At 50.6% G+C, this 22759-nt stretch overlaps 1 pseudogene; it reads left to right on the forward strand.

Annotated features, from left to right (window-relative positions):
- The first annotated feature begins 13861 nt into the window (after nucleotides 1-13861).
- LOC108593629 (small nuclear ribonucleoprotein G pseudogene) lies at nucleotides 13862-14096 on the forward strand (annotated as a pseudogene).
- Nucleotides 14097-22759: the final 8663 nt, after the last annotated feature.

Below are 22759 nucleotides of genomic sequence, written 5' to 3' on the forward strand. Positions count from 1 at the left end.
TAAAAAAAAAATTCAGTGCTAGGCTGGGTGTGGTGACTCACATCTGTAATCCCAGCACTTTGGGAGGCCGAGGCAGGTGAATCACGTGGTCAGGAGTTCAAGACCAGCCTAATCAACATAGTGAAACCCTGTCTCTACTAAAAATACAAAAATTAGCCGAGCATAGTGGCGGACCCTTGTAATCCCGGATATTCGGGAGGCTGAAGCAGGAGAATCCCTTGAACACAGGAGGCAGAGGTTGCAGTGAGCTGAGATCCATCATTGCACTCCAGCCTGGGCAACAGAGTGAGACTCCATCTCAAAAAAAAAAAAAAAAAAAAAAAAGAAAGAAAGAAAGGCCAGGAGCTGTCGAGCACACCTGTAATCCCAGCACTTTAGGAGGCTGAGGTGGGTGAATTCATGAGGTCAGTCAGGAGTTCGAGACCAGCCTGACTAACATAGTGAAACCGCCGTCTCTGCTAAAGATACAAAAACATTATCTGGTTGTGGTAGCGCGCCTGTAATCCCAGCTACTCGGGAGGCTGAGGCAGGAGAATCGCTTGAATCTGGGAAGCGGTGGTTGCAGTGAACAGTGATCATGCCATTGCATTCCAGCCTGGGTGACAGGGAAAGACTATGTCTCAAAAATAATAACAAAATAAAAATAAATAAAAATTCAATGTTTATCTGAAATTCAAAATGGAGTCCTGTATTGTTTGCTAAATCTGGCGTCCCCATGCCGTCCATTGCTCTTCAGCTCAGTGAACCAAGTGGTCCCTCTTCACTTACCTGGCCACCTATCAAACCTTCCCAGACCTGGTCCTGGCTGACTCTCGGCAGCACAGCCCACTGAAAGGAACCCTTTCCAGCACAAAGCTGCCCAGAGCCTGGGAGCAGAAGCAAACTGCACGCTGGGACGGGGTTGGCAGATTAGTTAGGCTATGCCTTTGGAGAACTAACTCCTCTCGGAGAAGGGGGCTGTCTCTCACAGCCAGGACTTTTGGGGGCGCCTACACGGACATGCCCTCCTTCCTTGACCCACTTCTGCTCCCCACTCCCCACCCCTGTCCAGCCCTGTCTCTAGCCTTCCTGGGTTGCCATCTCTGCAACGCTCCCCGTGCCAGGACTGCTTGTCAATCCTGCAGAAACTAAAGCCCAGTCCCTCCCCTAGGAGGTCTGGGTGTCCGGGATTCCCCTGGTGGATGAGTCTGGCCCGAGGTTGGAGACAATGATGCATTCTTCCTCCCAGACAGCGGCTTCTCTACCAGCCGCTGCTTTGCCTTTTCTCCTTTTAAGTACCCCAGGGCAAACTCTCCTTCCATCTGGGAGGACTTCTTCCTTCCAAAGGTCCCAGAGGCGGATGTGTCCTCTAGCCTGAAGCTGTCACTTTTCTCCATTCTCATGACCTTGCTCCCTTCCCTGTGAAGGGTCTTGTTATGCTGAAGGCACCTTTCCCTCCTTCCAGGCTGGCGTTCCCAGCATCCCCACGGAAACCGCAAATGCCTGCTGCTGAACCGTCTGGCCACATGGCTCCAATCTGCCTTCTCTCCCACCCTCGGATTCCCCTCCTGGAAGGAGCCACAGGGAAAGAGGGTTAGGCAAGGCATCCCTGGCGTGCCTCAGTCCCTGAGGCATAATAATGTAATGGTGGTTGTTTCATGCCACTAAGTCTTGGGGTGTTTTGTCGCATAACTGGAACTGGAACATGTTTGATCACAGGCTCCATCATCCTGCCCCAGGCACAGCTTGGGTTGGTGTGTGGGAGCTGCTGAACGCCTGTCCAAACTCTCTATGCCCCCCCATGTCCCTCTGCACAGACGGCCCCCATTGGCCATCCTTTGGGCCTAGAAGTGCATATCCTGCTGCCCCTGGGCAGCAACGTGGGGTGGAGGCCAGCTCAGGTCTGGAAAGTGCACTTGGGGCCTTGTGGGCAGAGGACCCAGAGAGTGACCTCGAAGAAAGTCATGGGCTCCACGTGGGTTGAACCCTTAGTCCCAGTGGGCCAAGAAGCAGGCAGAAGGGGACCAGAGTGAGGCTGTCTAAAGCGTATGGAGCCCCATGCCACGGCTAAGGAAAGTACTAGCTGAGCACTTCATATCTTTCATCTCTTTTTTTAAAATTTTTTTCTCTTTCTTTCTTTTTTTTAATAAAAACAGGGTTTCGGCTGGGCACGGTGGCTCAAGCCTGTAATCCCAGCATTTTGGGAGGCCGAGGCAGGTGGATCACCTGAGGTTGGGAGTTCAAGACTATCCTGGTCAACATGGTGAAACCCCGTCTCTACTAAAAATACAAAAAATTAGCTGGGATGGTGGCGCATGCCTGTAATCCCAGCTACTCAGGAGGCTGAGGCAGGAGAATTGCCTGAACCCAGGAGGCGGAGGTTGCGGTGAGCTGAGATCGCGCCATTGCACTCCAGGCTGGGTAACAAGAGCGAAACTCCGTCTCAAAACAAAACAAAACAAAACAAAACAAAAAAAACAGGGTTTCACCATGTTGGTCAGGCTGGTCTTGAACTCCCGACCTCAGGTGATCTGCCTGCCTTGGCCTCCAAAGTGCTTGGATTACAGCGTGAGCCACCTCCCCCGGCCTTTTAAATTTTTTTTTTGAGATGGAGTCTCGCTCTATAGCCCAGGCTGGAATGCAGTGGTGGGATCCAGGCTCACTGCAACCTCCACCTCCCAGGTCCCAGTTCAAGAAATTCTCCTAAATCAGTCTCCCAAGTAGCTGGGATTACAGGCATGAGCCACCATGTCCAGCTAATTTTTGTATTTTTTAGTAGAGACGAGTTTTCACCATCTCTGGTCTTGAACTCCTGACCTGGTGATCTGCCTGCCTCAGCCTCCCAAAGTGCTGGGATTACAGGCATCAGCCACCGTGCCTGGCCTCTTCATCTCTTGTTTGTTTGCCTGAGAGATAGGATCTCCTTTGGTTGCCCAGGCTGGAGTGCAGTGACTATTCACGGGCACAATCACAGCTCAATGCAGCCTCAAACTCCTGACCTCAGCCTCCCAAGTAGCTGGGACTACAGACATGAGTCACTGCATCCAGCACTATCCATCATCGCTTGATCCTCACCCAGTCCTGCTCCACTGGGCTCATCTTCACTGCCCCAATGAGAGCACCAAGGCTTGTAGAAAGCCAGCCGCCTGCCCAGGGTTCTTGGACGTATGTCTGAAGCCAAGGCCAGGAACTCTCCATTATACCACACGGCCTCAAAGACCCTGTCCTTGGTTCAAAGACACTTGACTGAGCATTTTGTAGAAACGTAGTCATGCCGGGCGCAGTGGCTCACGCCTGTAATCCTAGCACTTTGGGAGGCTGAGGTGGGTGGATCACCCAAGGTCAGGAGTTCAAGACCAGCCCATCAGGGTGAAACCCATCTTTAAAAAAAAGAAAGAAACATAGTTGCTTTAGCTTTGTTTAAAATCAACATCATCATCCCCTAACCCCCCACCACACACACACACACACAAAGATTACTGGGCACACTGGCTCACACCTATGATCCTAGCACTTCGGGAGGCCAAGGCAGGTGGATTGCCTAGGCTCAACAGTTTGAGACCAGCCTGGGCAACACAGCAAAACCCTGTCTCTACTAAAATACAAAAATATTAGCCATGCACGGTGACACATGCCTGTAGTCCCAGCTACTCAGGAGGCTGATTCAGGAGAATTGCTTGAACCTGGGAGGCAGAGGTTGTGGTGAGCTGAGATCGTGCCACTACACTCCAGCCTGGGCGACAGAGGGAGACTCTGTCTCCAAATAAATAAATAAATAAACATCAAAACTAAAACAACTTTAGGCTGTAACTGGGGAGCCTGAAATAGGAAGACCTGGCCTTGACCCTGGGGGATGAGGCCAAAACACAGAGGCTGTAGGGATCCAGCCACCTAACTTCTGTCCAGCCCGGAGCACAATTCCTTTGCAGGTCCCCAAACCATGCTGGTGGAGCCTCATCTATCTCTTTAGCTCCCCATCAGAGGGATCACTTTATCAGCTGTGCAGTCTTTCAGCCCAACGTCCACACCAGGACTCTCTTTTAAACCGGTTTGACCTTGAGAGAGGCAGTCCCGCTCCTTATCTATGTTTTGTTTCGCGTTGGCTTCCTGGCGGGTTTTCAGGGAGACTTTGGTTTCTCTGTTATCTCCCTGCTGGGTTTCAAAGCTGCCCCCTCAGCTGCTCTCAGCCTGAGATGTGCCTTCTCCTGCAGGGACAGAGAGCTGGAGGAGGAAGGGACCCCAAATGGACTCTGCCAGAGCCTTCCCTTCCAGCCGTCGTCTCCTGGGCACCCACCCCCAACGCCTGGAACTTGCCAGCTCTCATCAAGGCTGGCTGGGTGTCACTTGTGCCTTCTCCAGGGACATATAATGTCTAGAGAGTGGGCCTCATAGGGCCAAGATCGGGGGAAAGGAGAGGGGTTCAAAACCCCCTTTACAAAAATTATAACTGAGGAAATTATGACAGTAAAAGATCAGACCTAACCGACTCCATCTTGCTTCTAACCTTTAAGCTGTCCTGGCTCATTCCTGGGCATAGGCCGAACTAACATTGGGAAGGAATTCAGTTTATGGTTTGACTCTGAAACAAAATTGATAATAGATCTTTCCTGTAAAGACTCCCTTTTTCCTTGAGGACCAGTCTGCCTTTGCAGAACTAACAAATTAGCTGCAAGATTATAAGTTACGGTTTAAAGCTGGGGGCATCCTGGGTGGGATGGCAGAACTGGCTGAGCCAGATTACCGGTCTGGGTGGTGCCAGCTGATCCATCCAGTGCAGAGTCTGCAAAATGTCTCAAGCGCTCATCTGGGTTTTACAATAGTGATATTATCCCCAGGAGCAATTTGAGGAGGTTCAGTTTGGAGCCAGAGGCTGCATCTGCACGACCCTTAAACTGTAACTCCTCTTCTGGTCGCTATGTTGGCAACCAAGGAAATGACAGGCATACATTTGCTACGAATTTACTTACGAATGCCAAGGCACACTTTACCTCGTCTGTGCTACTCTTTTATTTTTTTGAGACAAAGTCTCACTCTGTCGCCTGGGCTAGAGTGCAGTGGCACCATCTTGGCTCACTGTAACCTCTGCCTCCAGGATTCATGTGATTCTCCTGCCTCAGCCTCCTGAGTAGCCGGAACTACAGGCATGCGCCACCACGACCAGCTAATTTTTGTATTTTTAGTAGAGATGGGGTTTCACCGTGTTGGCCAGGCTGGTCTCGAACTCCTGACCTTGTGATCCACCTGCCTCAACCACCCAGAGTATTGGGATTACAGGCGTGAGCCACTGAGCCTGGCCTGTCTGTGCTACTCTTAACTTTCCAGTATATATATTATTTTGAGATGGAGTCTTCCTCTGTTGCCCAGGCTGGAGTGCAGTGGCTTGGTCTTGGCTCACTGCAACCTCCGCCTCCCAGGTTCGAGCAATTCTCCTGCCTCAGGTTCCTGAGTACCTGGGACTACAGGTACGCACCACCAAGCCCAGCTAATTTTTTTGTGTGTATATAAAAAATTTTTTTTTTGCTTTCTTTTTTCTTATATCTTCCTTAAAATTCTAGGAGTATAAATTTTGTATTTTTAGTAGAGACGTGGTTTCACCATATTGGTCAGGCTGATCTTGAACTCCTGACCTTATGATCCGCCTGCCTTAGCCTCCCAAAGTGCTGGGATTACAGACGTGAACCACCGTGCCCAGCCTCTCCATTTCTTAAGTCTGGCAGCTGTGCTACTTACTTTTAATTGGCTGACAGAGGCCTGGTATTTTTTCTTTCATTTTGGCTATTGTGGAGTCTGCAAAAAGGATAGAAAGAGCAGTTCTTCCAGCCAGGCATGGCTACTCATGCCTGTAATTCCAGCACTTTGGGAGGCTGAGGCAGGCAAATCAGTTGAGCTCTGGAGTTTGAGATTAGCCTGGCCAACATGGCGAAACCCCATCTCTACAAAAATTAGCTAGGTGTGGTGGCGCATGCCTGTAATCCCACCTGCTTGGGAGGCTGAGTCAGGAGAATCACTTGAACCTGGGAGGTGGAGGCTGCAGTGAGCCAAGATCACGCCACTGCACTCCAGCCTGGGTGACAGAGTGAGACTCCATCTCACACACACACAAAAAGAAATAAAGAAAAGATCTGCTTTTATTCACCCTTCCACAGATCTTGGATGAGCCCCCAAAATGTTACAGGATCCTTGGGATGTCACTTTGCCAGCTGAAAACCTCTGTGACCAGTGGTACCTTTGCCTGAGTTTTGCTCTGGCCTGCTGGGCTCATTTTGCCCACTCGCCCTGGCAGGCTGCCCTCGGCTCATGCTACTGGCCTGGATCCCACACCTGCCAAGGGTGAGTCAGGCATAGAGTAGCGAGGGGTGTGTGAGTGAGCATGGGGTTCAGCCACAGGCACTCTGGCTGCGGCTGAGTAGGAAGCTCCAGGTGCTGGCACGGGCAATGGCTCCCTGCAAGGCTGCAGCTGGCCCAGGTGTACCATAAGTAGCTTCCACAGCTGACAGTGGAGAATGTGGTGGTGCCTGGAAGCTTGGAGATGCCAGGAACCACAAAACCCTAAAGAGGGTGTCACAGCCCTGGCTTGGGGAGCTCCTAGGTCTAAGTTCCCTGAAGGGCTGCAGCTCTTGTCTCCTTTCTTCTCTCCTTCTTGTCATGCACAACATGATGACCAAGGGGCATGTTGCAGCCCTGTTTGTGCTACAGCTCTTTTAGCCCTGCCATTTGGCCAGTCCCAAGTTCTTGTCCTGCATCCAGGAAGGAGGTATGCAGACAAGCGGAGAGTGAGCAAGAACAAGAGGAGCTTTATTGAGTGACAGAACAGCTCAGAGGAGACCTGAAGTGGGTAGCTCCTCCCTGTCGCTTCTGAGTGTTCAGCTCTCAGGAGAGAGGGTGGGTCCTTTCTGCAGCTGGTCATCCTGCTGTCTCTTCAGCTCTCATCAGAGAAGGTAGCTCCTCTCTGCAGATGGTTGTCCCATCATCTTCTCTTCTGGCTGAATCCAGGGCTTTTATAGGTCTTAGAGGGGAGGAAGCAAGTGTCGACCGGTCCATGGGCAGCCATGTGCAACCCCAGAAAAAGCACCACAAGTTCCCACTCTGGTTTGTGAGACCAGCAGCCTGGCTCCCAGCTTCAGGTCCTCCCCAGCTTGAAGGTGGGATTTCACTGGGGAACCTTCAGTTTCTGCCAAGGAGCCCGTCCCCTGCCTCTGTTCCTGATGCCCAGGTTGTTCATGCCAAGCGGTAGTTGGAGGCCAGTGCCAAGCTGCCCTCAGTGCCCCCTCAGCCTCCCTCTGGTGCTTGTCAGTGCCCAAAATCAGGAGGGGACTGAGGTGGCAGGGGGCTGGCAAGTCAGCACTGCCCCAAGTGTGCACACAGCTGACCAAACTGTGACAGTGCCCAGGCTTGGCCCCAGCCTCGCTCTGAGATTGGAGCAGGTGCCAGGAGTGGAGAGAGGCTGGGCAGTGAGAGAAGACACCTCTGAACCTACAGGGGCAAGACACCTCAGAGTCCCTTCCTGGGGCTCCAAGAGTACAGAGAATCTGAGTCCACAGCTGCAGCTGCTCCTGGAAATGTGGGGCTTCTACTTGCTCCTGGCCCCCAAGAACACAGGGAGGCCTGGGTCCACAGCTGTGACTTGGGTGGCCACAACCATGCCCAGTAGTGCCAGGCCCCTGCCTGCTTCTGGCTCTTGCTGGCTCCTTGGAGTGTGGCACCAGCCTGGGCCTGGCTCCATGTTAGAACCCCTTTTTGCGGCTGGGCGCGGTGGCTCACCCCTGTAATCCAAGCACTTTGGAGGCCAAGGCGGGCGGATCACCTGAGGTCGGAAGTTCAAGACCAGCCTGACCAACATGGTGAAACCCCATCTTAAAAAAAAAAAAAAGAACCCTTTTTGCCTGCCCCTCCATACTCAATTACACTGCTCCCCAGCCAGTGGGTGACTCAGCCCAGCCCCATAGTGGTGGCTCCCGGAGTGGTGGGCTCTAGGCCAGCTCCAGGGACTGCCCAGCTCCACTCTGCATTTTCCCTGCAGCAGCTGTGGGCAAGGTGCAGGTGGTGTTGTGGCCCCAGCCAACCCCACATATACAAACCCAACGCTCTTGGGGCTGGCCCCATAAGTACCAGCTATGCCTTTGGCCGAATGTGTGTGGGCTCATAGGACACAGCTGGGGACAAGGTTGAGGCCCAGGTGAAGGCTCTGGGTCTGGGAGCAGGTTCTGCGCAGCTATGAGAGGATGGGGGTGGTGCAGTCTACTGCCTCAGGGATGCAGGGAACAGGGGACATGGGCCACAGGGGTCGAACTACTGCCACTGCTGCTCCCACAGCTGCTCCTGCCACCACTGCCCATGCCTCCCTACTGCAGCCAGTGTGATGGCAGCAGCCACTTCAGATGGCTCACTGCTGCCATCAGAAGCACAACAGAGGTTTTTTTTTTTTATGACACTGTTCTGTTCTAAAAAAAAACTGTAGCCAGGCACAGTGGCTCACACCTGTAATCCCAACACTTTGGGAGGCCAAGGCGGGCGCATCACGAAGTCAAGGGATCAAGACCATCCTGACCAATATGGTGAAATCCTGTCTCTATTAAAAAAAAAAAAAAAAAAAAAAGAGGGTCCAAAGTGGCTCCCGCCGGAGGTCGTGACGCTTGTGAAGGCGAGGTAATGAGTTCAAGGCTAACCTGAGCAACCTTATAAGCTCAAACTGATTGGCAAAAAAAAAAAAAAAAAAAAAAAAGAAAGAAAAAAAAGAAAAAAAAAATTGTAAAGGGTTATAAAACGTTTATAAGAATCTTACTTTACCGTCAAACTAATTAAAGCTGGATACATTTACAGAATTTTATTAAAAACTAGCTTTAGCATTAAAGATGAACTAATACATACATGACATTTGGTTTTTCTTCTGAAAAAGATTTTTACGTAACATTGAAAGACAATGAAAGATTTTTGTTTGCCTTTTAAGTGAACTACAAAAACCACAGGCGGGAAGGAGAGAGAGATGAGACAGAGTTGGTTGGCCTCATGCTTTCTTCACTGGGTATTGTTTGCAAAGCTGAGTCTCCTCTCCATCAAAATAAAGGTTTTTCCTTACAAAAAAATTTTTTTTTTTTTTAGATAGAGTCTTGCTCCGTCACCAGGCGCCAGACACCAGGCTGGAGTACAGTGGTGTGATCTCAACTCACTGCAACCTCCGCTTCCTGGGTTCAAGCAATTCTCCTGCCTCAGCCTCCCCAGTAGCTGGGACTACAGGTGCACGCCACCACGCCCAGCTAATTTTTGTATTCTTAGTAGAGATGGGGTTTCACCATGTTGGCCAGGATGGTCACGATCTCTTGACCTGGTGATCCGCCCGCCTCAGCCTCCCCCCCCAAAAAAAATTTTTTTTTGAGATGAAGTCTTGCTCTGTTGCCTGGGCTGAAATGGCACAATATTGGCTCACTGCAACCTCTGCCTCCTGGGTTCAAGCGACTCTCCTGCCTTGGTCTCCCTAGTAGCTGGGATTGCAGGCACATGCCACCATGCCCAGCTAATTTTTTGTATTTTTAGTAGAGACGGGGTTTCACCATGTTGATTAGGATGGTCTCGATCTCTTGACCTCATGATCCACCCGCCTCGGCCTCCCAAAGTGCTGGGATTACAGGCGTGAGCCATCGCGCCCGGCTATAATTTGTTTTTAATAAAAATAAGAACTGGAGGCTGGGTGCTTACAGTTCTCTATAATCCCAGCACTTTGGGAGGCTGAGGTGGGTGGATCACGAGGTCAAGAGATCAAGACCATCCTGGTCAACATGGTAAAACCCTGTCTCTACTAAAAATACAAAAATTAGCTGGGTATGGTGGTGTGCGCCAGTAGTTCCAGCTACTTGGGAGGCTGAGGCAGGAGAATTGCTTGAACCCAGGAGGCGGAGGTTGCGGTGAGCCAAGATCATACCATTGCACTCTAGCATGGGTAACAAGAGTGAAACTCTGTCTCAAAAAAAAAAAAAAAAGAAAGAAAAAGAAAAAGAACTAGAGAGAAAAATTATGTTCCAAAAACTACGGTATACCTGTTGTTGTCTTTGAGTTTTTATTTTGATTTTTCTTCAATTTAGATTAAATCCTACATTTTTTTTTTTTTTGGACTACAAGTCCCCAAACTAATGCTTTCAAATCTTTACTTTAAAAACAGGTTTACTTTTTAACCTGGAATTCATTATTCACCTTATAGTACACTGTCCATTTAAATGCTGTACTAAAACTACAGATGATGAAGCCACCATAGCAAAATTATAACTGAGACACTGAAAGAGACCTGACCTAAGTCCATCTTGCTTCTAACCTCCAAGCTGTACTTATTTGCTCCTGGGCGTAGGCTGAGCTGACTTTGGGAGGGACTTGGTTTATAGTTTATAGTTTAAAACAACGATGATGACAAGCCTTTCCCAAGGGAAATCCCTTTCTTGCCTGGGGACCAGACTGCCTTTGTAGGACTGACAAATTAACCACAAGATTAGGAATTGTGGTTTAGGCGTCATGCAGCTGGAGGCTACAAGATTCTGGCCCTCCCAAAACTGCTCTTAAGATCAGTTCTTTAGATATTTTACAGACCCTGCACTTGATGGATCAGCTGGCACCACCCAGATCCATAAACTGGCTCATCTGATCTTGTGGTCCCCACCCAGGAACTGACTCAGTGTATCAACTCTCTCTGACTTGACCAATCAGCACTCCCGGCTCTCTGGCTACTCACCATCCACCAAGTTGTCCTTAAAAACTCTGAACCCAGCCAGGCACAGTGGTTCACGCCTTTAATCCTAGCACTTTGGGAGGCCGAGGCAGGTGGATCACCTGAGGTCAAGAGTTCGAGACCAGTCTGGCCAATATGGTGAAACCCTGTCTCTAAAAAAACAAAACAAAACAGAACAGAAAAACTCTGAACCCAGAACGCTCAGGGAGGCTGAATTGAGTAATAAAACTCCAGTCTTCTGCACAGCTGGCTCTGTGTGAATTGCTCTCTCTATTGCAATTCCCCTGTCTTGACAAATTGTCTCTGTCTAGGCAGTGGGCAAGGTGAACCCATTGACTGGTCACCATGAGAGTACTAACACCTTGTCATGAAAGCCGTGGAACCCCAGCTGCCCTGTGAGAGTGTGCTCAGACAGCTCAGACAGCTGCAAAGCAGTTCCACTCCTCACCTTGGGGTCAACAACTACCCCACTATGTCCCCTGTCAGCAGGAAGAGAGATGGATGGCTTTTTCTCATGTTCATAGCCCACACCTTAAGAATAAAGAGCTATAAGAAAAACAAAAAAGAAAAAAAGAAAAATAAATAATAAAGTACTATGAAACCCAAAGGGAAACTGCCTTTGCAAAAATAGTAACTGAGGAAATTATGACAGTGAAAGAGATCAGATTTAATCAACTCCATCTTGCTTCTAATCTTCAAGCTGTCCTGGTTCATTCCGGGGCACAGGCTGAACTAACTTTGGGCAGGAATTCAGTTCTTGGCTCGACTCTGAAACAAAATTGCTAACAGCCCTTTCCCAAAAAGACCACCTTCTTGCCTGAGACCAGTCTGCCTTTACAGGACTAACAAATTAGTTGTAAGATTAGAAATTACAGTTTAGCCGGGCACGGTGGCAGGTGCCTGTAGTCTCAGCTACTTGGGAAGCTGAGGTGGGAGGATCGCTTGAGCCCAGGAGTTGGGCTGTAGTGAGCTATGCCAATCTGGTGTCCGCACTAAGTTCGGCATCAATATGGTAACCTTCCAGGAGCGGGGGACCACCAGGTTGCATAAGGAGAGGTGAACCGGCCCAGGTCGGAAACGGAACAGGTCAAAACTCCCATGCTAATCAGTAGTGGGATCGCACCTGTGAATAGCCACTGCACTCCAGCCTGGGCAACATAGTGAGACCCCGTCTCTTAAAAAAAAAATTACGGTTTAAAGCAGGGTGAGGTGGCTCACCTCTGTAATCCCAGAACTTTGGGAGGCTGACTGCTGGGGGATTGCTTGAGGTCAGGAGTTTGAGACCAGCTTGGCCAGCACTGTGAAAACCCATCTCTACTAAAAATACAAAAATTAGCTGGGTATGGTGGTACGCATCTATAATCCCAGTTACTCGGGAGGCTGGGGCAAGAGAATTGCTTGAACTCAGGAAGCAGAGGCTCCAGTGAGACTGCACACCAGCTTGGGCAACAAAGCAACACTTCCATCTCAAAAAGATAATAATAATAAATTATGGTTTAGGGGTCATGTAGACTCTGGTTCCAAGAGTCTGAACCTCCCCAAATTCCTCCTGAGAATAACATCACTATTGTAAAACTGAAGATCAGTGTTTGAAATATTTTGCAAACCCTGCACTGGATGGATCAGCTGACACCACCCAGACTGGTAATTAGCTCAGCCAGTTCTGCCATCCCACCCAGGAACAGAAAACAACAGGTAAAACTCAATTCGACCCCCTATGAGTCCATCTCCAATCCAACCAATCAGCACTCCCCACTTCCCTAGTCCCTGCCTCCCAAATTATCTGCCCCACAGCTGGCTCTGCATGAATTACTCTTTCTCCATGGCAATTCCCCTGTCTTGATAAGTCAGCTTTGTCTAGGCAGTGGGCAAGGTGAACCCATTGGATGGTTACACGTTTACAGAGCAGCCACTTTTTTTTTTTTTTTTGAGACGGAGTTTCGCTCTTGATACCCAGGCTGGAGTGCAATGGCGCGATCTCAGCTCACCGCAACCTCCGCCTCCTGGGTTCAGGCAATTCTCCTGCCTCAGCCTCCTGAGTAGCTGGGATTACAGGCACATGCCACCATGCCCAGCTAATTTTTTTGTATTTTTAGTAGAGACGGGGTTTCATCATGTTGACCAGGATCGTTTCGATCTCTTGACTTCGTGATCCACCCTCCTCAGCCTCCCAAAGTGCTGGGATTGCAGGCTTGAGCCACCGCGCCCGGCCGCCACTTTTGTTAAAATTGAGGAAACCAACATAAACTTCTCACTTCACCTTTGTATGTTTGTTTACCAACCACAATATAAAAAGCAACTTTTTGCTTAAAAAAAAGACAGGATAGGCCAGGCACGGTGGCTCAAGCCTGCAATCCCAGCACTTTGGGAGGCCGAGGTGGGTGGATCATGAGGTCAAGTGATCAAGACCATCCTGGTCAACATGGTGAAACCCCGTCTCTACTAAAAATACAAAAATTAGCTGGGCATGGTGGCCCACACCTGTAGTCCCAGCAACTAGGGAGGCTGAGGCAGGAGACTTGCTTGAACCCAGGAGGTGGAGGTTGCCGTGAGCCGAGATCGCGCCATTGAACTCCAGCCTGGGTAACAAGAGCAAAACTCTGTCTCAAAAAAAAAAAAAGAAAAGAAAAGAAAAGAAAAGAAAAGACGGGATATTTTAACTCCCAATGAGTAGGAAAGATATAATGTCAGATTAAAATGACTGTGTTCTCATCAAGCGAGGTGGTTCATGCTTGGCCTTTGAGAGGCCAAGGCGAGTGGATGACTTGAGGTCAGGAGTTCAAGACCAGCCTGGCCAACATGGTAAAATCCGGTCTCTACTAAAAATACAAAAATTAGCCTGGTGTGATGGTGCATGTCAGTAGTCCCAGCTACTCTGGAGGCTGAAGCAGGAGAATCACTTGAACCAAGGAGGCGGAGGTTCAAGTGAGCTGAGATCCTGTCATTGTACTCCAACCTGGATGACAGAGGGAGACTCTGTGTCAAAAGAAAAAAAAAAAAAGATTGTGTTCTCCAACTCCCAGCCCTACCCTCTCCCACAAAGGACAGCGGACAACCTTGCATGATTCCCAAAGCCTGGATTACATCAGCCACTGGGCAGATATTGAGACCCAGATCTGGCATTCTGTTCCAAGGCCTCTGTGTGCCTGCAGAGTAGCCATCAGGAGCAAAGCTCACCCACCCGAGTTGAAAAAATTTATGGACAAGAAGTTATCATTGAAATTAAATGGTGGCAGACATGTCCAAGGAATATTGCGGGGATTTGATCCCTTTATGAATCTTGTGATTGATGAATCCCTTTATGAATCTTGTGGAGATGGTGACTAGCAGACAACAGAACAATATCGGAATGGTGGTAATATGAGGAAATAGTATCATCATATTAGAAGCCTTGGAACGAGTATAAATAATGGCTATTCAGCGGAGAAACCCATGTCCTCTCTCCATAGGGCCTGTTTTACTATGATGTAAAAATTAGGTCATGTACATTTTCATATTAGACTTTTTGTTAAATAAACTTTTGTAATAGTCAAAAAAGAAGGCCCAGATCTGAGGAAAGGAGAGGTTCTTGGAATCCCGCAGGGCTGCCCAGTCCTCACACACATTCGGGTGTTTGCTCACCATGCTTCCCATGGCACTCTGACACTCACACTCATCCTTCACACTCAGGTTAGGCATCTCCTCCTTCCAGCAGGGCTGGCTTCATGGAAGGAGACCTGTGAGGCCACAGAGCCCTGTGCTCAGTAGGGCCCTGTGCTTGGTTTAATGCTCTGCTACCGTCGTCTTGAAACCTGAACAAGAAGCCTTGCATTTTCATTTTGCACTGGGCCATACAAATAGTGTAGCATGATTCCATAACATCTTTTCCTTTTTTAAAGAGTTTTATTGGCCGGGCTCGGTGGCTCATGCCTGTAATCCCAGCACTCTGGGAGGCCGAGGCGGGCAGATCACCTAAGGTTGGGAGTTCAAGACCAGCCTGACCTTGGTGACCTTGGTGAACATGGTGAAACCCTGTCTTTAAAAAAAAAAGATGGCTCAAGCCTGTAATCCCAGCACTTTGGGAGGCCGAGGCGGGTGGATCACGAGGTCAAGAGATCGAGACCATCCTGGTCAACATAGTGAAACCCCGTCTCTACTAAAAATACAAAAAATTAGCTGGGCATGGTGGGTCGTGCCTGTAATCCCAGCTACTCAGGAGGCTGAAGCAGGAGAATTGTCTGAACCCAGGAGGCGGAGGTTGCAGTGAGCCGAGATCGCGCCATTGCACTCCAGCCTGGGTAACAAGAGTGAAACTCCGTCTCAAAAAAAAAAAAAAAAAGAGAGAGAATTTTATTAACCGTACTACTCCTTGCAAAGCAGGGTGAATTCATAAGCAGTGCGCCCAGAGTTAGCCCATAATATCTTCTTTTTTTCACTCAGAAAATGATTTGGTTCCAATGCACATAATATCTTTTTGATGTCACCTCTCAATGTAAGCTGAATGTGGTGACTCTCATGGCTTACACAGCTTCTCTGCTCACTCCCCTCCCTAACAGCCCTGATCTCTCTCTGAACTGTAAGCCTTTACTCACTTATCTGTCTCCCCTCTAGACTCTGAGCCCCTTGAGGGCTGGGGCAGTCTAGCTGCACCCATACCACACTTAGCACACAGTAGGTACTTACTAAATGTGTGCTGAAATGAACAGAAATGGGAAGGCCTGATCCAGTTCCACTACATGATTCTGGCTTAAATCCGTGTCTCTTGCTTTAGGGTGAAGACAACCCTCCCTACCCTCTCATTCTCCTGATCAATGGCCAAAGGCCAAAATCAACCCAGATCATAGCCAAATACAAATTTGTTTTTCTGATCTAGGACTCAAATTAATGTATTTTGTTTTTCTCAAAGGTACTCTGTTATTTTCTAGCCGACTAACCCAAAAAATCTTAACACTCAAGGGAGACTGGGGGCCCTGCTGGATCACAGGGGGCTCAAACTGGATCCAGAGGTGAGGAACTGGCGAGCTGTGGGCAGTTCACATTCTTCTGTGTGTGGGGGATGGGGGTGGGGGTATTCAGTGGGGAACGCCGAGGCTGGATTTTACAGGGGCCGGAAAAGGAAGGGAGGATGTGGCTTACACTAGTTCTGCCAAATCTATCACGCAACCCCCTTACAGCCTTTCATTCATTCATTCATTCATTCATCCATTCAAGCAGGGGATGTGACAGTGAGGCAGATCCACAAGGTCCCAGTCTTTTTGATGCTTCTGTTCCAATCCACTTTGGGATAAGCAGAGTCCCTTAGTAATATGAGGGGGTTCCAAGCAGAAAGGACCTCCCTGGCTTCCCGTGCCAGACAGACATCACATAAGGATGCTCAGGGCTTCTGCTGTGTTTAATGGCAGCCCCTTCCTTGGCTCTGGGACTCAGCCCAGAACTGGTTTGTGGCTGGTGGTTAATCTGAGAATGCAACAGGAAACTCTCTGCTGTGCTCCCCAACAGGGGCCCAGGGGCTCCTCAATTCTCTCTTCTCTCAGCTGAATTCTCACCCAGCAGGCTCTAGACCCCATCTAAGCAATTACTAGTTGAGACCAGACCCACAGCCACCAGGAGGTGTGTGAGGCCCAAGAGGCCATCAATTCCCACAAATACTTGCAAGATGCCCTCTGGGTGGCCGGCTCTGGGTCAGTTACCCTGAGGAGGGTGTGCCCAGAACCAGAATGGAAGGGCACTCTTCTGCTTTCTAGAGCTGGGATCTCCATGAAAGAGTTGTTGAAGGATGGAATGACCAGGCCTGGGCAAACTCTGACTTTTAGACAATTCTGGAGTGTGGGTACAGATAATCAGTGCTTGGCTGGTCAGAAAAGGGAAAGTCAAGAATGTGCGGGGAAGTGAAAATAAAATGTTTCTATTCTTTAAATTCACAATAGGGTTGGGGAGAGATCAGCCAGGCTCAGTGGCTCACTTCTGTAACTCCAGCCTTTTGGGAGGCCATGGTGGAAGGATCGCTTGAGGCCAGGAGTTGGAAACCAGCCTGGGCAACATAGCAAGACCCTCTCTCTACAAAAAATACATAAATTAGCAGGGTATAGAGACACATGCCTGCAGTCCTAGCTACTACACTCGGGAGGCTGAGGTGGGAGGACTGCTTGAGGAGTTTGAGGCTGCACTGAGCCACGATCGTGCTACTGCACTCCAGCCTGGGTGACAGAGCCAGACTCTGTCTTTGAAAAAAAAGTAGGCTGGGCGCGGTGGCTCACGCCTATAATCCCAGCACTTTTGGAGGCCGAGGCGGGTGGATCACGAGGTCAAGAGATCGAGACCATCCTGGTCAACAAGGTGAAACCCCGTCTCTAATAAAAATACAAAAATTAGCTGGGCATGGTGGCGCGCGCCTGTAGTCCCAGCTACTCGGGAGGCTGAGGCAGGAGAATTGCTTGAACCCAGAAGGCGGAGGTTGCAGTGAGCCGAGATCGTGCCATTGCACTCCAGTCTGGGTAACAACAGCAAAACTCCGTCTCAAAATAATAATAATAATAAAGTAAGAAAGGGGGGAAAAAACTGTTTTGGAAACCAGTCTGAAGTCAGGAACAAGTCACACAGACTTATTTTCAACTTGGTCCAATTAGTCATTCATCATGTTACTTCAGTCCCCTGAGAGCCAGCCAATCAGCAACAGCTTCATTCTAGGGTGAGAGCCAGCCAATCAGCAAGGGTCTTAACTCTAGCCATTCTCTTCTGAAGGTCAGCCAATCCCTAACCGCCAAGGCTGAAAGTCAGCCAATCTGCACACAGTTCAGCTTTTGAAAAATCAGCCAATTGCTGAATGCCATTCTTTCCGTACCCTATATAGTATCAGCTTTAGGGTTGCTCCAGATCTGGGGTTTTTGTAAGTAAAGTTTGCTTTTTTATTTTTATTTTTGCACTGCAAATACCGAATTCAGCCTCATTGTCTCTGAAATATATCCTGGAGGAAGACTTGAACTCTTACATGTCCCAGCGGCCCATACGGGGGTCCGTGGTACTGCCCCCCCTTCCCCCTGCATTCACCCCCCGAAGGTTGGTTGGCCCCCTGGGCCCCCTGGCTACAGCCACCTCACTGGCAGCTTCAGGGCCTCATGGCCACTTCTCGAAAACCCCGTCCTGTTCTTTCTCCTGTGGTTTCCTGAGAAGTAGGGAGGGAGGCTGTGGCTAAGGAGACTGGGTGGAGGGGGTTTCTCCACGTCTTTCATGAGGTCCAGAGGCAAGGGGGAGGGGCTCAGTCTAAGGGGATAGACTGAAGAGGAGACAGCCTGCTCTCTAAGTGCCAGTCAGTCTGACAGGGACACTGATGGATGGGGGGCACATCCCAGGGCATCACATCGGACTGGGTAATGTAGTCTGATGGGAGAGGCAGGACACCTAAGTGTGCCCAGAAAAGCAACTCATGATTAGACTGCAAAGGGTCAGGTCTATCTTCCGGGGCTTGTACTAAGTACTGAGGTGGGCTGGGGATGGGGATGCAGAGGATAAGTCAGGGAAGGTTTCCTGGTGGAGTGAAGCTTAGGGGCCAGAGTGCCTAATCAAGCCATGCTGCTGGGTCAGGGCATGGAAGAGGACAACAGGACTCACCCCTCTTTCTTCTCCCAAACCCCTCCTGCAATGTCCTACAGACCAGGCCTCTGATGAGGCGAGCCCAATGCTGAAGACCCTCTCAGAAGAGAGCTCCTGTGGGCTTCTTGGAAGAGGGGACCTGGGTTGGCCTTGAAGAAGGGTGGGATGGACCACTTAGTGGTCGGAGCAATAAGGTTCCGGATCCTCTGCCGGGTCTGCCCTGCCCACCCTTTCCCAAACACCTTCTCCATACCTCCCCTCCGCAACAGAGCCCCAAGCTTCTCTGTGCTGTGAACACCCACCCATGCCCCCTCCCTGCAGTCTGGCTGGGGTGCTCTGTTCTTGGCTTCTCCACCCCCACCGTCACCACCCACCGCCCTGCAAACCTCAAAGAGGCTGATTTGCATAGCATTTGCCTGTGCTTTACCTGCGGCTTTTCTGTTTGGAGCCAGCCAGGAACTCCTGAGTTTGGTTTCAAGGAGCTCTACCCCTCCTGCCTGTGGGAAGACTAGGTTCCTCAATCCTTCTGAGGTCAGGCTGAGACTAGAGTGAGGCAAGCAAGGTGCTTAGGGCAAAAAAGTTTTAGGAGGCCCGCCCTCTTAGGTGCACCTGAATGACCCTGAGGGCCAGTGCCACCTTGAATTGTGGGCCCTCAGGTGCCTCATTGCCTTACCCCCAACTCCTCCAGCCAGCCCTGACCCTGATGTGGTGTTCTGGCCTCGAGAGTCTGAAATCTTCTAAAATATGTCCTAAAAGCTGGTAGTGCTGAGTCCTGGGGCTGGCCTGGGCAGCCAGGTGCCTGTCCTCCCCACCTTCTGCCCTGGGCCTTGAGCCCTTTTGGGAGAGGAAGCCAGAAGCACTGAGGCCTGGGGTGGGTGGGACTGTGAGATTGGTATAAGGATGGGGGATCCCCATCCCCAAGGAACTGAAAACCATGTGGATGGAACAGAGTGGGCTGCCCACAGCGGGAACTAAGCAAACCAGGCCTTTGGAACCAAAGGCAGATGTGAAACCCAGGGCCCTGAGCTGACCTTGATCCCACCGAGGCCTGCCCTGGGGATCACTGGGCCCTTCCGAGAGAGAGCTGAATAGTTCTGGGAGATGCTAGGCTGAAACAGGGGCCTTAGACCCCAGGTCTCTGAAGGGAACTCGCTGTGGAAGGAGACAGCTGTGAGCACCAGGAGAGATAACGCGGTAAGAGACCCTGTCTGTGTGTGTCAGGCGCAGGGATCCATGAGGGGTCTCCGACATCTCCGTGCCCAGGCCTCAGTACCTGGGGGGTCTCTGGGGCCTGTGCCTTGGATCCTGTCTGCAGGTAGTATGCTCATGCCTGAGTCCTCAGGCATCCTGCCTTTTGAAACTTGCCTTGAGCCAGGAGCCTCCCTGTTGAGATATTTGTGTAATTGGGTCTTGGGGTCTCCTTTGGAGAGGTGCCATAAGCCGAGATTGCCACTCTCTAAAGTGCGGGGGAACACAGGGCGTGGCGGCTCACACCTGTAATCCCAGCACTTTGGGAGGCCAAGGTGGGCGGATCACCTGAGGTTGGGAGTTCAAGACCATCCTGACCAACATGGAGAAACCCCATCTCTAGTAAAAATACAAAAACTCAACTGGGCATGGTGGCGCATGCCTGTAATTCCAGCTACTTGGAAGGCTGACGTAGGAGAATCGCTTTAACCCGGGAGGTAGAGGTTTCGGTGAGCCTAGATCACCGCTGCACTCCAACCTGGGCAACAAGACTCAGACTCTGTCTCAAAATATAAATAAAGAAATAAGTTCGAGACCAGTCTGACCAATATGGTGAAACCCTGTCTCTAAAAAAAGAAAAAAGGAAATAAAAGAGTCGGGGGAATTAGGGCTGGGTGAGTGTCCTGTGAGACACATGGAATATCGGGAGCCTTTCGTTACTCACAGATCGATGAGAGAAGTGAGCGCCAATGAGGGTCGACAGGAATCACGGAGACAGCACAGTGCTCAAGTAGCAGGTGGAGAGTGAGAGAGAGGTGGGGGACCTGTGGGACAAGGCCTTTATGGGGTCCAGGGCATCACCCAGGCAGGTTTCCCAAGGGGGGTAATAATTGGTGGGTTTAGAACAAGCAGGGTCACACTGTGGCTGAGAGAGGGTCACTGGCCGATCTGCAGAGTCCACGCGGGCTGTGGGGTCAGCGGGACCAGTCAGGTGGGCTGTATGTAGCTGTCCCATAGGGAGGCAGTCACCAGGACATGACTGTCTAAGGTAGATATTTGGATTGAGCACATGGAGAAACTGGGAGGAGGCAGGGAGCTGGAAACCGTATCAAGGGTGACTGAGCCCTGCTTCTGGTGTAAGAAAACCCAGCTTCTATTCAAAACGGTTGCCAGGGCAGCATCAAAATGTACAGGAATTCACTACACTCCCTCTGTGCCTGGGTCACTGTTTGTGGTCTTCAGGAGGGCGGGCCCTGCTTATTGGCCTCTTTTGGTACTCAGGTGGGGTTGGGGTGGTCTGTAGCACCATGAGGGCAGGATGGGGGTAAACCAAGTTCAGGGTGAGCATCCCCCTATGTCTGGGGAGATGCCGAGCTACAGCTACAGTGTGTGGATGGTGGGGTGCTCCCCAGTTACTCCAGGCTATGCCTCCTGCATTCCAGTCTCTGCATGGGACAGGGCTGGCACCTGGTAGGTAGGGCATTCCCCACCCTGGCACCTGATAGGCAGGGCATTCCTCTCAGGAGGTGTTTCCTCACGTTTGTTTGGGAACAGAAAAAACAAAGGCGACATAGTTGGCTGGAGGTTCTGAGTTTCACCTCCCAGGGTGTGGAGTGAGCCCAAACTCCCTGCCTGCCACATCTCTGCCTCCTCTGCCACCTCTCCCAAGGCTGGAGAACCCCCGAGAAGATTGAGACTCAGCTTCCACCCATACCCTAAGTGACCTCTGACAGTCAGGCCTCCAGCCTTGGCTTACATCCCTCCAGTGATGGCTCCCTCCAGAGCCAGGAGCCAGTGATAAGGTGTTCGGGGGAGCTAATGAGCTCTCTGTCACTGGAGGAGTGCAAATAGAGAGTAGCCCATCATCAGGACTGCCAGGGCTTCTGGAAGGTCCCCGGGAAAAGGACAGAACTCTACCTACTCTGGAAGAATGACCAGGAAGCGTGCCCTGGCCCATCTGAGAGGGCTGGGAGATGGGGAATAGGGAAGTAGAGCCTGGGGGTTACCTGCACGTCTCACTCTCAGAAACACCGCACTCTTGGTGTCAGTAGCCTGCCCTTAGTTTCTTCCTCCAGCTACGTTTCTATCTCGGCTGGTCCCCTGACTCAACCCCCTCTCACAGACAGGTGAAGGCAGGACTGGGTTCAGATGCCAACTGTGCCTAGCATTGGATTAGGACATCCTGTGTCCCTCTCAGACTCTTCAGGGCTGGACCTTGCTTCCCTCTAGTGCCTTTTGAACCCAGGTGGGTGGGGGGCCCTTCTCAGGTCCCTGGCTGCTGCTGGGGTAAAGTGGCTGAGGTCTGACAACAGACCTTCCCCTCCTGCCTGACCCTCCTGGGGAGAGCGGCTCAGGCAGGGCCAGGCTGCTTCCAGGCAGTGGGACTGCAGTCACCGGGAAGTGGGGTTTGGCGACACTGAACAGGGGAGGTATTTGGAGCCAGAAGTGGATCTCCCTGAGCCCTAGGACCCTACAGGTCTGCCCACTCTGGGTGTGGGGTATCGAGATGCATGTCGCCCTGCAGTGCCCCAGCCAGCCCCTTGGGTCTCCCTTCTCCCTCTTCCTCTTGCCCAATGGCCCAGGGAAGCCAGGTCAGGGCAGTCCCGGAGGAGACAGCTGCCTTTGGCTCACTCACAGGAGATGTGCCTTCCCTCTCTCAGCCTCAGTTTCCATACTTAAACCGTCTTTATGAGCCTGTCTCATGTGAACAGAGGCCCGGGAGGCTATCCTACCAGTCCTGGGAGTTGGGTTGGGGGTGGGTAGGTCTTGGAGGCTGCAGAAAGAGGGAGGCCGTCTCAGCCCTGGGACTTGGCATCAGCCATGTGGCTGGCACTTGGCCACTGGCTCAAGGGTGACAGATTCTATCCTAATAGAATAGAATACAGTCTATTTATCTGCCTTTATTCTCACCATGTGCTGGTAATTCTGAACAATGTCAGTGATACAATACTTCTCTCTGAAAAAGTATTTTATTGGTCAAAGTTCTACATGATTGCTATGATTACTGTTGAATTTAAACAATTTATACAATGAGCTTCAAAGTAACATTTTAATTCTTTATTAGCAGTTTGTTCTTTAATAAGCATTGTATGCTACACGAAAGTCAAATCAGAGCCCGGTGAAGTGGCTCATGCCTGTAATCCGAGCACTTTGGGAGGCCGAGGCCAGTGGATCACCTGAGGTCAAGAGTTCAAGACCAGCCTGACCAACATGGAGAAACCCTGTCTCTACTAAAAACATAAAAATTGGCTGGGCATGTTTTCACATGCCTGTAATCCCAGCTACTCAGGAGGCTGAGGCAGGAGAATCGCC

The sequence above is a fragment of the Callithrix jacchus genome, chromosome 8, assembly GCF_049354715.1.
Source record: "Callithrix jacchus isolate 240 chromosome 8, calJac240_pri, whole genome shotgun sequence".
In the NCBI taxonomy this organism is placed as follows: domain Eukaryota; kingdom Metazoa; phylum Chordata; class Mammalia; order Primates; family Cebidae; genus Callithrix; species Callithrix jacchus.